The sequence below is a fragment of the Osmia lignaria genome, chromosome 13, assembly GCF_051020975.1.
Source record: "Osmia lignaria lignaria isolate PbOS001 chromosome 13, iyOsmLign1, whole genome shotgun sequence".
Lineage (NCBI taxonomy): Eukaryota > Metazoa > Arthropoda > Insecta > Hymenoptera > Megachilidae > Osmia > Osmia lignaria.
In genome coordinates, this window is record NC_135044.1 from 5,854,558 (window position 1) to 5,873,857 (window position 19,300).

The 19,300-nt window shown below is 35.6% G+C and overlaps 1 protein-coding gene across 4 annotated transcripts in view; it reads right to left on the reverse strand.

Moving 5' to 3' along the window:
- The window catches only part of LOC117601983 (uncharacterized), a 56,773-nt gene that overhangs the window by 21,849 nt on the left and 15,624 nt on the right, over positions 1-19,300 (reverse strand). For 2 of the 4 annotated variants that reach the window (XM_076691547.1, XM_076691546.1), the window contains one exon: positions 3,385-3,714. The exons of the other annotated variants lie outside the window; for them this stretch is intronic. The gene's annotated coding sequence lies outside the window, so the exon portion shown is untranslated. The remainder of the gene's footprint in view (positions 1-3,384; positions 3,715-19,300) is intronic. 4 annotated transcript variants of the gene reach the window in all.

Below are 19,300 nucleotides of genomic sequence, written 5' to 3' on the forward strand. Positions count from 1 at the left end.
TTGTTTCATTTGCAATTCCTATTCCTTCTTGGAATTTTTCTTTCGGAAGTTCTGCCGGAAAGTTTGATACGCTGAGATAAAGAAGAGCATTTGACAAAGTAGATTCGCATATTTTAATTACATTAGCAACTCAATGATTAGTAACCAATTACAATGGAATTGAAGAGACAGATTTCAAGCTTCTTCGTGATTAACAAAATTTTAACCAGCAAATCTGTGATTCATTCGTTTGTTTCCTTTACTCCGCCAACTTTAACGAGTTTTTGCTTCTCTAACTTTTTTCTTCTTTACACTTTTATAATTCCATCATTCCTCATTGATGAGTACACATGGCCGAAACTCGCGTTGAAACTTTCAACGAAGCGAGTTTCTATGGTGTACAACTTTTCGATTTCAAACGTGACTCGTGTATAACGCCACGGCTACTCGATGGTATACACCCTGTCGTCGTGTTCAGCTTGTATTTCGAAAAACTTTCGAACTATACGAACTTTTAACAGGACAGCAACTTTTCATGCACTCTTAGACGCTCCCATCTTTTTTAAACTGTTCCTATGCAAACTTGGAGCCGATCAAAAAATTTCGTGGCTAGGAAAACCTTCTGAACAGGCAAAGGACAATATTAACCCTTTAAAGCCAGAGTTATTTGTCAAAATTGAAATTCAAACTCAATAAATAACAATATCACGCATTGAGGAATCTTTCTCGGTGATTTCTGTGCCCTTGCACAAACGACGAAACTACAAATGAATATTAACTCGAAAATTTATGGAACGCGAAGAGAGATGTCATTTGACGACGAAAATATTTCCACGTTATGCATTGTAAAATTGTTTGTATTCTGCGTCAGGTTGTTCGTACAGGTAATTAGACTCGTGTTGTTAATTAAATCTGATATGTCTGTGTAATCGTATACGTGTGGCACGTGTTTTATTTCGTTTTATTTTTGTTGAGAAATATTTGAGCATCAACAAATTTAATAATATTATTAAATTGTAGGATTTCCATGAAATTATTAAAAGAATGTGGTACTCTACAAGTGCGATGGAAAATTTATACTTCAATTAATTACCGTTTTTGCTTGTCGAGGAGAAATTGCATTCCTGTTTTTGTATATTTCATTCCACTCTATCCATATTTCATAATATGAATATATACAATAGAGAACTTGACGAACATTTGAAGAAGCAAACACAGTGATAGTGATCCAATTCTCCTGTTCGACAAACATCGAGAAACCCACTATCTGAATCATGTCGAGTGAAATTCATCGACACCAGCTACAGAGTGAATTTGCGATGCAAATGTTCAAGTGTATCTTTGTCTTTTGCAATAAAGATGACCCAAAACGAATGGTACAAGGTCTGACAGAAGTAATTAAACAACTTCGATTAGTTACCATTTCTGTCATGGATTGTCGTGTCAATATTTCGTTAATAAAATACGAATAGTTTTTTATTCATTATTTGACACCTTTCCAATGACAAGAATAAATTTTTAGGTCATATCAATACTCTTCATTAGTTCAAGATATTTCTTATTCATACAGTTAATAATGATCCGCTTTTGTGTCGAGCCCATACTAATTAGTGGACTGGTAATGATAAGTGAAATATATATAGAGCAATAATTACTTAAAATAATTTGAGCGTAGAAAATCACATACTTACAAAGTTACATAATTCGCCACAACGTTAATTATGTTACACTTCCATTTATAATTATTAAATTGATCACTGACTATCAAGGATCACTTAAATGATAAACCTTCTAAAGAAAAAAAAAAAAATATAAGGATCTTATCTATTATAGACTCAATTTAATTGAACTATCAGATGGAAAGTTCTGATCACTGCTATATTTGTTTAATATTTTTTTATAACTAGCGTGTGTTCATTAAAACTTTGAACATTTTTCGAAATTACTTTTAGTAATAACGAGGAAAGAAAAGGGCAGATAGCAAACATGATACCAATATGAAAGGAAACTCTTGTAGGGAAAAGAAGCTTAAAGAATCTGCTATCATTAAAAGAAACCTTAGACAATCAAGACTTATTGAAAGAATTCTATACAGAGAAAAACATATTCTATCTAATGAATGGATCGTGATAATTTATACTGAATAGAAAGGAAAAATAAGAAAAACTGTTTGAATGAACTTTGGTAGATGAGGTTATTAATTTTCCATCGGAACTGATAATACTTCTCCTTTCTATTAGTACATCTGCTTTCAGACTACCCTTGCAATACCAAACAAGTGTTTTTAACATCCAAAGGAAACGAACACGGACACTCTTTCTCCACCATTTTCGATCTTTAATTACGACTTCCGATGAAGTCTGCGAACAATTACGAAGCCAAACATTTCCTGACATTCGCTTCGTAGGTCCATCCTTCTTTCGCTTCTTCTTCTTTTATGGCTTGTCATCGTTTCAATGCTATTCATTGGATCGACAATACGTGTGAATCCAATGGCGCTTTTCTCTTCAACGACGTTCTAACTATAGAAACTTCTCTTTTTAAAAGAAAGAACGAGTGTCTTGTTTTCGTACTAACGAACGTCCTGATAAAGATGGAACATCGATTTTCTCTTCCTGTTATCAGTGATTGCGAAAGAGGTTTACATGGACACGTTAATTTAGAGAAAAATAATTTTGATGCAAAAATTCGATTTGCAACGAGAAATGTTTTTAGTATGGGTATCGCACACGGGGAAAGGATTAAAATAATTTATTGGAATAGTTTACGTCCTCGGTAAAAATGAACCATTAGAATCTGAAAGATTCACCGAAAGCATCGACTGTTCGTATAAAAGATTAAAGAAGAAGCTAACCCATTGGATATAAAAAGAAAATTACTAATCGGTTGTCCAATATGATACGGTTAAATTTTAATCGTTACGGTCGTATGAAAAAATATTCCAGGATTATTCTTAACTGAAAATATGTTTGAAACTCGCACGGTGGTACTTTTCAATAAGCAAATCGATAAAGAAGCCGCAATATATTGCCTACGAGGCATGTATAACGAATGAACAACCTTTTGCAAGATGGATGAGCGCGAATGTAATTTAAAAAAGCATCAGTTGTGAATGGAGTTTTCAGCAACCGAAAGGTTTTTTGAAAAAAAAAAAAAAAAAAAAAAAAAAAAAGAAAAATACGTCTTATTTCATATGCATTCTGAATTATACGCGATCGAAAAATGCTTTAAACTGTTACTTATAGCAGACTCATAACTCAGCTATCTGTGTTTAGAAGCATCATTTTTTAAAGTAACCGAGCAAAATATGTTTCACACCGCTGATTTGCATACTTAATGGAAGTGCCTAGATTTAATCATTTCGATCATTAACGTACGTTATCGTAGTTAAAATTAAAAAATTACCTTACCAGCCTTCCTCGCGTAATAGAGCTGCGGCTGCAGAGGTGACGGTGCACGCAATTGCAGTGATGCATGGCGAGCATTAGGCAGACTTTGCATAGACGCGGAGAAGCATACGTATACGTTGAAGGTTCGAAGCTGAGTCCTACAGAATTTCAGTTCCATACGGCAGGGTGTGTACACACGTTGCTAACACCACTTACCCAACTTACACGTAACATTTCACCCTTCCACAAGCCTATGACCTCCCAAGAGGCTCATACCTCAAGGAACGCGAAAGCTTTCGCTTATGGATACTGGCACAACGCATTCGATATCGAGCTGTCTTCGAACCTGTGCATAACGAGAAAAAAATTCACGTTAATTATAAATTACAATATAATTTGTAGCAACCTAAAAATTTTTCATTCGGAGCAGAACATTTTGGATAAAATTATAAAACAAATTCGAATACCTTCCATGAACCAGTGTAGGTGTAAGAAAGTGATAAATAACCCAGGAAAAATAAAGCTTCAAATGATAAGGTTATCAGAATAAGAAAGTGCAAAGGAGAATGATAGAACACAGTTGCGTTTGATGAAGTGCCAGGAAGAGAATAAATACAACCAAGAGGTGTAGACAATGTTTTAAAGAAATGGTGTAAGAAATTAAAGAAGAGGAATGAATAGGAGGTAAGGTTTCATAAATTGCACCCGGTGGAAATTAAGTTGCAACAGATCATAGTCTCCAGGGAAGAAAGAAAGCAGATGAATGCTATACAGAATGTACAATTTTATGGAAAATATTCTGTTACCGTGAAAAACTTTTGTACGACGTTCCTAATATTTTATTACTAGAAATCATTTTTCATTTATTAATTTATAAACGATTAATGACATTACCAAATAAATATTATTTGGCTATTAGATACCGCAACCGATGATTCATTGATGCAACAAGGGTATCGAGGAAATATATCATTTAACAGTTAAGGCGGTAGAATGAAATTAACGTTAAAATTAATATCTTCGTTGGTTAGCAAGATATTAGCGCCTCTTGTATCACGTAATTCAGTTTATAACTTCCCCTCTTCGTACTAATTTACGTCATTTTAAGTCGCAGAGAGAACGGTTGTTGTAAGCTGAATCAGGTAGGTAGAATGCAGATCGGGTGTAACTTTCTTGAAGTAGAATTAATGATAATAAAATACAGTCAACTTGAAAATGTTTTTATAGTATAACGTTTTGAACGTGACAAAATCACTATAATTGGTAAGAACAGGTCTACTTTGCACAATCCTCTAATTCATCTTCAAGAACTTCATCCCTGCTTTTTAATTTTTTAAGCCACTTTTGCCCCGTCTGTTCGCTTACATTATTGCACTCGAAAGGTGTATAAATTTCTCTGACACCCTCCGAAGCTTTATTACCAAGTTTATACACGAACGAATTATGATTCTCGACTTACGTAGATATTCTGAAGTGACTTCAGGCACAAGGGACAAAATGCAGAGAACAAATTTAGAAAAATAAAGATACTTAATTTGGAAAATTAAAAATTATAGTCCATGATGCTGTTCCTTACCGTTCAACTAGAAAATCTCTTGAAATACATCTTTCGAAGTAGACCGGTATTATTGAAATCCGATAAAGTTTTGCCCATTCAACATGTGTAAAGTTTCCTGTTGCAGCCACAAGCTCCCACGAGTCAGCTTAGACAAGTATTTACGAAGTTCATAAAATTCTATTGAGTTTCTTTAAGCGTTGAACGCGATCGCGGATACTGTTGACGATGTACTTTATACGACTCCCATTGCGCTCGCTTTAACTGCCAAATTATAAGCTGCCTAGATGTATAAGTTAAAACCGCGAATAAAATATTTATCCGTTAGAAACTCTGATATTCCCCTTTCGTTTTTGCATTCGAAAGAGAATGAAAAATCAGGATAACGTAAAAATAACACAGAGAATAGCTGCCACTTTTCTAAAAATGTGTGGTCTTTTTGCATAAATAATATATCTATTTGTGAACATTATAACGAGGAAATTTTTCAGTGTGAAATTAAATAACATTGAATAAACTTCAATGAAATGTACAGAGGTGAGGACCTCTATTTAACCAAACAAGCTCGATTTTGATAAGCCGTGAGCGCAATGCAGTTTATACTGTCCACAAGAACTGATGCTCATTTACATTTTTATTAGGCAAATCGCGATTATTCCACGTAATTAACGTTCCAACGTTTATCTAAGGTATATAATTTCGCGGAAATGTAAATTTAATCCCCTCCTCGTTTTATAAACAGTATAATTATTCCTCGTACGTGCGCGTTTCATATCGCGGATTAATGGGTGACAATCTTCGCAGAAATGAATCCAATGAACGTAAAACAATAAAAATTTATACATCTGTCGTTTCAACGTCTCCTCTCTATCAGAATAATTTTTCAACTTATACGAAACGTAAATCGTGAGTATAAATAATGCGAAATAGTATCGACTGGATGTCGTAAATAATGCGAAACGTTGCAGTGTCGTGTTTAATGCTTCATCGTCTCGTTTCTACGCGATGCTTTTATTTCCATCCTATCTGAGAGTGTTTTATCACATGCTTCGTTAGGTATATCGTTCGAATGAAATTCATTTATTGGTGGCCGAATAAACGGTATTGACCCTTTGTACTAAGAGTGATTTTTACATTATGGAGCCTGGAATACATTTACTTTGATTAAGGCTAAAACCATCCGAACCGAGTGTATATTTAATTTTACTATGCCTTTAAATTGAAGTCGAAATAAAGTTTCACTTTATCACTGAAATAATTAATTAAATGAAATACCTTTCAAAGCGTTCCCCGAAGTTTTTCTTTTCAAGAAGATTTTTTCAAATCCTTGCAAAATTAATTTATTCAAATTATCTAACTTTTGACTACAGGTCATAAAAGTCAATCCACTTAAGTATTACGATAACAATTAACAGTTTTGCAATTTTGCAGCAGGTGATATTGCGCCTGGTTAACTCTCCTCATAAAGGAGTATGGCAGACTTAAGTAAATTTCGTTTGAATTATTCATATCCAAATTACAAGTGCAATTGAACAGAATCTTCGGTAGATTGTTTTAACGCTAGAACAACTAGCATTGAAGTTTCAAGACTCTCCGTATTATATTGAATAATTAAATCTACTTCCCATACGGCGGACCATGGAGAGAGCCCCAAATCTTATTTAATTTTATATACCATCTTACTTTCAATTTCCAATATAAATATAAAATTAGTCTTCCAATGTATGATGTTCAAGGGTTAACAGAACACCCCGTGTTTGCTATTTTCATTGAAAGACATTAAAGATCGCCTGATATTATTATTATCCAACCGAGTAAATGGTCCGAGGATTCGCAATAGGAGGCTAAACGAATACTAAACATTCTAGAAGGAAATACGTGCATCTGTTGACCTTACGAGTTTAACGAAATGAAAAGGTTTGTTGATGGCTGAGCAGCCTCGTCACCCATCGACGACCTCTCCTATTGCACAATGCTGCTCAGGAGGCTCGTCTGAACGAAGAGCATTCCCATTGGTGGAAACGTACATCGTACGATCATCGTGACACTTAACACCACTTGACATCGTTGAATATCAGTGGGAATTGACTGGATGGAACGAGGACACGACCGCTAATTCGTCTGCTTACAGAATTCCCGCTTCCCACAATGAAATTCCTGCTCAATTCCGCAGCAGCGAAACAATCGTCTTCGACGTACGCGTTCTATTTTTGCTTATCGTTTAATCTATCCCTATCGACCGGTTACGTAAACTTTTTCTAATGCAAGGTACGCGAAAGGAAAACAGAAGAATTGTTCAAACTAGTTTTGTCACCGTCAGATTTTTTTAAATAAATTTCATCGCTCGTCGAACTATTCGCAAAACATCCCAATTAAGATGGTGGAAATTAAATCAATTTCAATAATTCAGTTTCATGGAATTTCCAACAGAACGTGTACATTTAATTTTCCGTGGTAACAATCGTTTTTCGTGAACATACATGTACCTCTTTCGTAGCGAAAGGGTTAATTGGATTGACCTAGAGGGGATATGAAATGCAGGGAACAAAATCAACTTGCGATAATGAATAATTTTCGTTCTATCCACTGGCTATCGTGTACCTTGCAAATGATTCACCTACGTTTTTGATCATTTATTCAGCAGGAAATTAATAATGGCGCGAGCAATGAAATATTCAATGATCGTCGTGAACACGATTCTCTCGTGTATGCTCATAAAACAGACGTTACTTTAATTCAATTGTATGTATCGAAGTGATTGCACCTGGAAACGCTCATTAAAATAAACATAGCTCAGACTACAAAAGAAAACTTTTAATTATGCCGCGCTCCTGATGCAATTCAATTTCCCTGAAATCGCTTATAATTTGATTGGAACGACAAAAATGTCTCTGTCATAATAAAATGATAATCACAGTTATTCGTTCAAATAGTTTTAACAAGAGTATAATTATTTATTTAATATCTTTTAGTTTTTATTTATTTATTTATAATAACTAAAGGAAAACTAGTAGCATTTGATCTTGTTGAATAATTCATTTGCAAAGAACGAAAGATTGCATTCTAATTACATTCTAAATATTAGCAAATATTTTTTTCAATTATGGTTTCATTCCGATGCGGAGTCAATAATGAACATTTAACATGAACTATGTAATATCATGTAACATGAAACCATGATACATTGAAATGTATCTAAATTATGTAATTAGTTAATGGGAAATACGAGATTGAATATAATCAACAGCTTTGCAATTTAAACAACCCTCGTATAGACTTCAATTTGTATCATAAACGATATCTTTATTAAATTAAAATTATTCTATTTGCGTTGCATTATTTTACTTTCATATGGTTTATTAATTAAGCGATTACTAAATTCTTTCGAGCCGAGTGCCGATGAAAGGGGCATTAAAATTATGACAGTTTAATTCACCAATTTACCGAATTAGCAGAATGGAACAGCCGAATCTGGGTTAAGATTCCGCCTTGAAGAAGATATTGAAGATGCGTGGTTTTACGAATCTCATCCCAATTTGATTAATTCATCATAGTTGCCGGCAAAGTTTTAAGATGATCCATAGACCAGCACGGGCCGTCTTCAATTTGTAAATACGATTCACAGACACTCCGTATCTAGGGCATCACGGGCGACGACGACAATATCAACGACGAGAAAGTTAATATCGAATTCGCGACGCGCCGCAGAAATGTTGTCGAAACTTGCGACCGTGTTTTCTTCATTGTCGTGACGCTGCCAATTAATTTAGATCCCAATTTAACAGGGTAACTTCTAATACCTTGTTCCTTGTCCCAATCAAACGAACATCGGTCTCACGATTTTCTTCGAACGTTCAATTAATTTCTCGAATTCGGTTGCAATCATTTTGATTTATTGTTCAAATAATTTCAAATAAAATTTCATAAAATAATTCCTTCTTTTCTTTTGCAACCACCTCCTCTGTATTAACACATTTCCTAATATTCTTCAATTTCCTACAATGTTGGGTACACAAATAGAAAGCTTCTAAGGAAGTAAATACTTCCATCGTACTTTCAGAGGAAACGTTATAGGTAAATTTATGCAAAATCTTGGAAAGTAGGAAGAAAGAAACTTTATTTGTACATTCTTGGTGTACTTTTTTCTACTACCTTGGCTGGATACGAAAGTAACGAGGATAAGTTTCTAATAACTAGGTCACCGGGTCACAAAATCAATGTTTATAAAATAGAAAATAAATAGAACAACTGAAGTGAACGAAATGGCAATAAAAATATACACCTAAAAGGAGCAGTTAATTAAAAAAGTATTCAATTACTTCGAACCGATCACTTAAAACAACTCAAAGAAAAGAACTTCCAGGATGAAATGAGTGTTTAAAAAAAGAATCACTTTAAAGGAAACCACTTTGCTGTGGAGGGAAAGGGAAAAGAAAGCAAACAAGAGAAAAGAAAATGAAAGAAGAAAGCCAACAGTCCCCACAGAAGTACGCAGAATACAAAATAACGAGTCTACACTTGAAACACCATTTTGAAGAGTAAGCCATTGAAAGTATGATCTCTGTATAATGCCCGGAAAGAAAAGAATAAATCTTACCCAGCCTGCAAGAAAGTTCTGAACGAAAGTCCCATTATTTTTAAGGTAGAATCGCGGTTCACCCTCTACGTGTTACGTCTACATATCAGTTACTCTTAAAGGCGTGTTTCGTCTTCGGAATTTACTTAGGTATATGGCTGTCTGTTTTCAAGGGAGCTACACGAGCGACATAGGTAGCGTGTTAATGTTCTCACGAAACAGCCGCATTAATTATACAGGCACGTTTCATAGACTAACGTGGCAGTGCTCTCAAGGAACAACGTAAGACAAGAGCGGCAGACTATTCGAAAACACAAGTTTCGCGGGTGGACTTTTGGATCGTACGAGGATTGATTTGTTGAAAATGTAAACGATGTTTCCAAACTGACACGCTTGTCTGACGAACAACGAGACACGACGAGTAGCCGGTATCAAAAACTAACTTCCGTTTATATTTTTTTCATGGCAGCAAGCCCTCTGTCAGGATTTTATAACGCCGTGTTTCGCGTCCGTCGAATCTGGATGCATCCTCCAACTACAACCAAACTTTCCTTACCTCGGTATATTTTCGCGAACCGATACGATCCGAGCTCGTGCATCGTTTGTCGATTCAACTGTTCTCATTTACTTTTTAAATCGCGCCCATTGTTCGTTCGATACTCTCTTCGTGTTCCCGTGTAACAGCGTTCAGGTAACGAAAAATTTTCCCGAGCTCAAATTGATGAAAAAATACGAGGATTTCGAAGATTTCCAATGAAAGGATCTGTCGCGAAGCGTGACGGTCGCGGAAATGAAAATAAAGTATACAGCCCCTTTGCGGGGAGGCTAGCTCCTCGGGGATAAGTAACTACGTCCAACAATGTTTTTCATTGCCGAAAAGTTGGAGGATTCGCGAGGCTAGGAACGTTGAAAAGCCCATAAATCAGAGCTTATCGCGAAAGAGGAGAGATTATCGAACTCGTAAGCTCAGTGCTCGGTCTGCTAGTCGCACGAGGAGAGGGTGGATCCTGCTGATGGGGTGGCAGTCTCTTGGAAACTATAGGGATAATTAGCAGCTCGCCAGAGGAGAAAGAACTCACTGGTTAACGAGCCAACTAAGAAATCAAGCATCACTTTTTTACTTTCTACCTATTCTCACTGAAAGTAACGTCATAAAGGACGAAAAGAAAATATGGATTTACGATACCAGTGTAAATGTTCCAATTATAAATAAACAAAGTTGATTATTCCAATTCATGAGTATTCTTTTTATTTTAACCCGAGAATTATGCAAATTTTTTAAAGTATAATAAATTTCGATGAGGTTCGTCTTTTTTTTTTGTTTTTTAAAGGAACAATTTATTCTGTCAGATAAATGACAGAATAAATGTAATCGTACAGTCGGTTCGAAGTTGGCGGGAAAAAATGTATGGAAAATTTGTGAGTCGTTAGAAATATTAATATCCCGAGGAATTAATAACTTTCCCAGGCTCTTCGAAGTAAGAAGAGACCGTAAACGATCTTTTACTACGCCACGGACCCGTTTTATTCGCTGTGAACGCTATTCCCAGTGTTTTATATCGTGCTCCTGGGAATCTTCTAAAGCCACGATTTTTCTTCTCACCTGTATCAACCGGGTGGCTTGTAAAACATCGTTACTTACTTGCTTACCTCGCCACTTTGATTTTTATCATCGCTAGACCAACAATAGCCTCACTCGTTATACCTATATTCACCGTATTCGCGTGTTACTGTAAAATAGACCGAATGCAACGGAAGGTATAAATAGAAGTAAATGATTCATTGGAAATTCTTGACCCGACACTTTGCGTGGCTAAAAGCAATTTCGTGTACACAATCATAACCGAAAATATGTATTTATAATATTGGGTTGTAATGTTCCCCATTAAACTTTCGCAAATTTTGATATAATTTCATTGTTCAATTTTTCAAATGTCTCGTATACTTAAGATTCTTAAATTAATGCCTAAAGAAATGATTTTAGATAAAAATAAAAATATAGCAAAAGGTAGCAGGTGACGAAATTGCCTTACACCATATTACACAATCTCCCCATGATGTAGCGAATTTATATGCGAAATTCGTTGCAAACTTGTAACCGAGTTACACGAAAGGTGTACGTGGATATTATGAAATATGAAAAATTTATGTTTATTGTATACCCCATTCGTTGAGGAAGGGTTAATGGTTTAACGAAAGAAAAAACTAGAAAATGCTTCATGAATAGCGATATTTCAACGTTCTACCAGATAGTAGCACAGCAAAGAATTGGATTTTTTATCGTTCTCTTAGGTGCCAGGAGAAAAAAGTTAAATGGGACGTATATGTCTCGCCAGTCACGGAAGGGTTAAATGCAAACGAGTTGCTCGCCGGTGTATATCATGGTTACGAGCCGCGTAAAATGAAACCAAGGATCGTATCAAATAGCATCTACAGAATAAATTCTGTTTCTCGATAGTACTGTGAAATTCGAAGCTTGTAAAGTCAGTAATCGCTCCGACACGATAAATCCTGATTTATCGACTACTCATTTTGCAACACGCCCCGTAACGATTCCCTCTCGTTCCTCCACCACTATTTCTCGAATTTCTCTATCACTTTCAACTTTTTTTTTCCAGACTTTCATAGAAACGCGTCGCCGCATCTGATTCTTCCGCACGGAAATACGATTACCGTCGGCTGCATTGCAATATTTTGCGCGTCGGAAGCGATAAATTATTAACACGTTTATGAACACATGGTTTCCTTCGTTGCCAGTTGAGCTTGCCAAAATTAATTTCTATATTTGTCGATGTACCCGCACGTTTTGCGTTTGAAGTATAAAATTCCAGTTTTAAATTGAATATTTCATGAAAATACCTTTTAGCTGTCAAGCTGCATTTTAGCGTTCGCACCACCATCCCGACATCGACGGAATAATTACGCGAATGGTCATCGCTCGGTCTTTTTAATAATATCTCTACTATTTCAACAAATAAAATAAATGAAAAGAAAATTAATTTCTTGGTTCGAAATAAAATCTATCGACAGTCGTGTAAGTGTCAGACACATTTACGGATAATTTCAATGGTTTCTGCCCAACCACCAATTTACCTGTGCTACGCGTTTCATCGTACACCGATCCTATTCTACTTATTCGACCGCAGTGTTCTTACTCTACTCGTCTGACACCAACCGCTCCTATTCCACTTGTCTTACCAAACATTGGTCCTATTCTACTTGTGTGGTCACGTACCTACGGTATTGGTCTTGTCTATCCACTTCAAGTATGCATAGAGAGTAGCAAGGGAAGTTTAAGAGGCCGCGGCTGTTCGCAAGCAAAGTGTCGAATTAACGCGTCTAGGATTACAATAAAAATAACCGTATGTAATGATATTAAAAATTACCTTATCGCTAGTCGTTGCTGAAATTATTTCATTAAATTAAAACGTAGAAATTCTATTCTCATTTTGCGCGGATTCAAGTTGATCATCCAGAGACATAAAACTTAATCTCATGATTTGGGAATAAAGGGTACTGGTAAATCTTCTATCTAGTAAATCCGTAGAGTTTAAAAAAAAAAAAAGGGGTGGAGAATAAAAAGAGATAGTAATCACGAATTCGTTCGAAGTGCATTGTTCTTCGCGTTATATGCACCGTGATTCATCGACGCTGGTGCATTAGGTGTATTAGCCGAAATCACGCTACAGAAAAGCGGCGTGAAGTAACTCGCGCTTGAATAGAGGCAGCCCGTTGTAGCAGCTGCAGAATCCCGTGCTTTCGAGCCGCTTTCAAAGGGAAATCGTACCTGCTTCGGCTGTCCCAGCTGTAGATATTTTCCAATTCAACTACTGCTAGTTACATTACGAGACGGGTATAGTGCCCCGGCATCTTTTATTCTCTTACAAAGGATATACTACATGGAGAGACTGATATTGTCCTAAAGTCGAGAATACCCGAACAACGAGCAGTGCATTACTCATGTAACGATAGAAAGTTTTATTAACGTGCTCGCTACCCTTATTCAGTTGGAATTTATTTTACTTTATAATATGAAATCAAATAACTTTTTAAAAATCTATTTTAAAATACGGAAAATCTAGATAAATGAAAATTTTTAATTTTACCCCTGTAATAAATAAACGCGCAAAATCCTTCAATTTTAACGTACTAGTCGGTTATTATTTACTTTTTAATAGTTAGTTTAATAAATAAATTGATAACCTCGATATTCTAAAAGAATTAGTACCCTTATGGTATAAAGGTAGGGTAGAAGGGTTGTTGGTATCTTCTACAGAATAATTTATCGAGTAAACAGTTAACAGTTATTGATCACGAATGAAGCATCAAACACTCTAGAAATTAGCAGGCTTCCAATGTTGGTTAGTTGCAATTAATTAATCTTCGAAGCAATTAAGCCTTCAATAGTCTCTTAACAGCCAAAGCATCGAGGCTTCCATCAAATTAGCAAGTAATCAAGCACAATTTACATTGCCGATGAGGAGAACAGCGGCCGATCAATTATTAATAATTACTTAAGTACAGGGTATCCTAAGGTACCAAGAAACGCAATTTCTTCGTTAAGGGTACATCAATTTTCGAACGAGAAGAGATATATTTTTTGGAACGCGATCGTTAATTGTCCGTGATTTCGGTAGTTAATCGAGTCTGATAATACATAATGAGTTGGCGTAACCGCAGCATGCATCGTATTGTTTGATCGCAATGGAGAATTTATCGCAGCTTGTTCGCGTGCCCCATTAAATCCTGCTCTTTACGTTTACACGCTGCCCAATATCAAATATATTTTCATACGTTTGCATGAATTAGGAGAGTTCAATGATGTGCACCCCACTGCTCGAAATTGTTGGAGCGCTTATCAAAATTTTAGATTAATCGAATAATTTGAGAAATTCCTTCAGTTTTCAAAATTTCTCCTTCAGAATCATTCGGTGAATAAAAGCACTTTGTACAGGAAAATTTGTATGGGTGTCAAATCATTGATGAAATAATAACGCGTATAAAGCAAAAGGTTCAAAGGTCAAAGTGAAATGTTAGGGCATACATTTATCGATTAATAAATCAAAGTGACGAGGCTCATTTTGAATAGAAACTCGTCAACTTTATGAACGATTTCGAGCTTTAGTGATTAGAGTGACGCCCTTTGATTCGGCCAGATCCAATCGATTATGTTTAATTGAGTCATTTTGAAAAGTTAAACGATTCATCCTATGCAAACGTGTTTTCCAATTACAGTGCGTAAAGGTCTGCACCGTTTTCAATCCTCTTAATGATAAACCGCACGCTTGTAATCAACCGGTACGATTAATTAAAGGGGATACAGGGAAAATCATTTTCCCTTCGTTATTCATCCTTTTGAGAGAGTTTTAATTTACCATTGACCGTAAACGAACAAACGAAAATTTTTTTTTCCTTTTTAACTTATAATTTGTAGAAAGTACAGTACAGTAGATTTTAGAGATATACCAAATCTACTTTTATTTTTGAACAAATATAGAGATATATTTTTGAAACCTACAGTATATTCAAAATAAAGACTATTTTCTGCAAATATAACAGTAGCATTACCTTACAACCTCATACTACTAAAAAGTGTTTCATATGCATGTTCAGGATTAATCTCAGTAAAAGGATACTAAGAATTTTCGGTAAATCTAGACCTGTGGAAACATGGAGGTGCACTTAGACCACACGTTGCCCTAATTTCTTATACTCTGGATTATACTCGCAAAATAATACTGGAAATGACATCTCTGAGATTAATACTTAATAATAATAAAAGGCAAATTTATAGAATAAATTCGCCACTAAAATTGTACCCACATATCATGGAATATTCTGTATATACTTATCACTCGATCTGCCTTCAAGAGAATTATGATATTTTTATTTTGCAATGGAATTGTACACCTGTTTTATATTTAAAAATTATTCTAATTTTAATATTTTGATATTGCTTCGATGTAGTCGTTAACGTAATCAAAGGAAATATTCACGTTTACATTGAACGATGTGTCTTCAATCCCACCAGTTCAATCTTATTTGAACGAGCTGGTCAATATTAATTTGGCTGGTGATCAAAGTAGAGTTAGATTTTAACAGAGTTTACGTAAGAGGTATCGGCATACTTCCGATCCTGTTAGAAACTCAGACCCTTGTACCCTTGCGACAGGATCGTATAGCGCTTTGTTACATAGCTCTCTTAGAACCTTAAAATACTTGATCGGGAAACACCAAGGTACTTGACAAACTTTGCAAAATGTTTTATAGCGCGGAATAGAAGTCACTCTCGTTCAAGTAATATTTTATTCAAACGAGTATTCAAATAAAATTTGTATTCTATTTATTATTTGAGTTAAAAGATATGTAAGAAGCGATGTGAATTTTATTTGCTTAAATTTTGTATCGCAACGTTACGGTGGAATATTTTTCAAATTCTACTTCATCACTTCCTGCTAACTTCGAAAATAAAACAAATTTTACATGAATACTTTAAAAACGTTTCGCTTTTAAAAGTTATAAATATTTATTTTCACAAAGCACCCGGTGACTTTTTTATGATTTAAAAAGCGTTTCTATCGCTTTTAGTAATAAAAATTTTGAAAGATATTTTAAACAATTTCAGAAAAGAATAAAATATCATAGTGTAAAATATATCTTGTCAGTGTACCTAGACGAGCGAAACTATCTACCTGTCCCCTATTGTATGTATATTATTACATTGTTCGTGCTCATGTGTAAATTTTAAAAATTTTCTTTTATGAAAGCAGTGCTGTTACGCGTTCAACACGCTCCGTTTTACGTCGAAGCAGAGTGCCGAAAAATAGAAAAGATAAAATAAAAATTTAAAAGCTTTGAAATTGGCTGAAAAATTGATCCTCTAAATCCTAATGGCTTCTTAAATAAATTTACAAAATACCGCAATAACATCATGATTAGAGAATAATTTTAGTAATTTTAGATGATATCCATTAAAGAACAATTTCTAATGAATTATTTACTTGAACCAAAAATTTCGTTTCTATTCACCTCATTTTACGACGCACTGGGGTGATCGTCGATGTAGCTGGCACGCTTCGCTTTATCGTTCCCTCTTGACGTTAATAACTCCCGTATAATCCATTTTATAACGCTAGTCACGTGAACAAAACGATTCATTTTACACTCTGCAACCCAATTTTTTTTTCACGACAAAAAAGAAAATTATACGACACGAAATCACGATAGTAAACATTAATCTCCACCTATGCGCTAATAATTGATCTATAATTTTAAAACGGTTTACCTCTCGTCTACCCCTTTCTCAAAAACAGCAGGGAATAGCTTTTCTGAAAAATCCAGAAAATTCAGATATGTAAATTGCGAATAAGCTATTTGTACCAGCAGTCGAATTTTTCAAATTGAAATTTCAATAAAACATAAAAGCGTAAAAAATTTAAACACGATGGTAGTTGATACTTCGAACACCGATGAATCGAAAGGTTTATGAATAATTACTCGTTTCGAAGGTAAATGAAACGGCTGATCGAGTTACATCGCGTAGACCTCGAAAACTAGGGCATAAAGTAGCGGCTGTCTGCAACCTAATTCCTGTGTATGAGTCCACAGGAAGAAGCAAGGCTCCTAACAGTGTTTATTGTCGGTTTATACGTCTCTGTGGCGAGTTCAGGCCACGAGGTAGCCCTCGAGGAGGGTGTGAAATGTTGCGTTGTAGTTTACTTGGTTACAGCACGAAATTTCTAAGCTGAATTAGCGTCAACGAGAGGATCAACAGGGAGGAATTTTAAGCCACGCATGCAGCCTCTAAAATGACAAAATCATTTGTATTTGTCTAACTTTTAGCTCCTCAAATTTATTATTTCTTATACTTTTTCAATGCTCCTCTAACTTTAATCGAGTTTACAATATTGCTTAATTTTGCATTTTAAGCAGACTTTAGCCTATTTACAGGAAATATATCGTACGAAGAGCTGGTACAATCTGGTTTCCTTGCGATCATAACGATTTTCGAAGTCGTAATGCATCTCTGGCCGAGAAACGTGCATTCTTCACCGAACGAAGCTCCACTATAATTCCTAATCCGCACGGTATTTCAAAACTCCATCCGGGATCCGTAGAAATATCTGCTCGTTTCGCGTAATTTATCGACATCACGAAGCCGTGGGAGCAGTATCGTCGGGAGTAATCTTCTCGCAAAAATCGCCTCGTATTTCAATTTCTCATGCAAATAACTGACATTAATCGGAACAACGTTGTTCGATCGCGTGTTCCACTCTCGAGCACACCCTCCTCCCTCTCCTGTATTTATTATGGAACATAGAATGCTTCATCCCTTAGACGAACCGTTACCTTTACAAATGTGAATTTTGTTCACCAAATAATCTCGATTATTAGGAATTTTAATTTAATGAAATATGAAGGGATATCGAATTCAATTCAACCTCGTTTTTAAAATAATCTTGGTTTTACCGTCTTTTTTATCTAAAATTTCAACTAGATTTACCAATATTAATATTCCGATATAATATTGCCAATTTTCCTCAAAGGGTTGATAACGTAGGTAATGAAATCGAGGACGTTGATTGATTCGTACGGAATTGTTACAACAGAGAAAGAAGGAGAAATAGAAGGAGTTGTCTTCCAGAACAATTTCCCGAACTTATATCGAGGCGGTCCGTTTTCAGACACGGGCATAAATATTATTCCTGCGTACGACTTGATGCTGCACCAGCAACGATAACTCATCGTAGAACGTTTCGGTTTCAGATAAATTTCCAAACTTTCCTCGCTATACTTCCCTATCGCAAAACTTTCTCGCAGCTTTGCCTGATCCACGTGAACCTTTCTTCTGTCAGATGTTTCTGTGATATTTGAAGCAAGCAACGATAAGAATGTGGAATAAACGGACTCTCTTAGATTGACAGAAAATTCGCTACTGTACCTTGTAAGCTATAATAACTGATAGCGAATTCGAACTGCTTTCAACTCCTCTCCAATCTTTTCTTACAATACGTACAATATATCTTGTATTTTCTATAAAATATTTCAACTTGAACTATTGAAATTTTTTGAAAATTAAACGAAAGTCTAGCAATCCTTAAATTCCCAGAGAACGTTCTGTAGAAACGTTCTGGATCTATTTCAGAAGGTAACAAAGAATCTGAAACAATTTATTTGTTACGATTCCTCTCTGTCCAAACAGCGTGGACCTTCAATTTCTTTGAGAGAAAAGCGAAGGAAAGCGGAAAACTGCATGGCGCTCGTAAATCTGAGACTAGTACAAGGTCGCCATTGTTTGTCCTGGAATTAAGCGTTCTTTGTTGCTTCTTGATGCGAGCAAATGCGCTCTTTCCAGCGAGCAAGACTGGCATTTGTCCTACTACCTTACTCCACCAGTTGGGGAGAAAAGCAGTGAAAATGGAGAGGGTTCGAGGAACAAAGGTATTGTAGCTGTAACGAGTATTCGAAACGTTAACGTACAGGTGCACGCAACTTGCTTTCTATCCGTAGAATCTAGAATGTTGCGCTAGTTTTGTGATGCGGACTAAAAAGAAGCAATGATGCATAACGTAAGGTCATGCAATATCGCAAAAGGATGGAAAGTAGTGTAAATTATAGAATAGTTGGCACCCTTAAGTCGAACCTTTATTTTTGACGCATTAAGCTTAGAAAACAACTGAAAACTATTCTCGAGCGAGAAAATATTTTTCAAAAACTGGGAGTACGAGTCCATTGGGCTCACCTTGACCGGATAAGGATTAATCTCCTGTGTGGCTCGACGTCGCGCTCGGACCACAATCC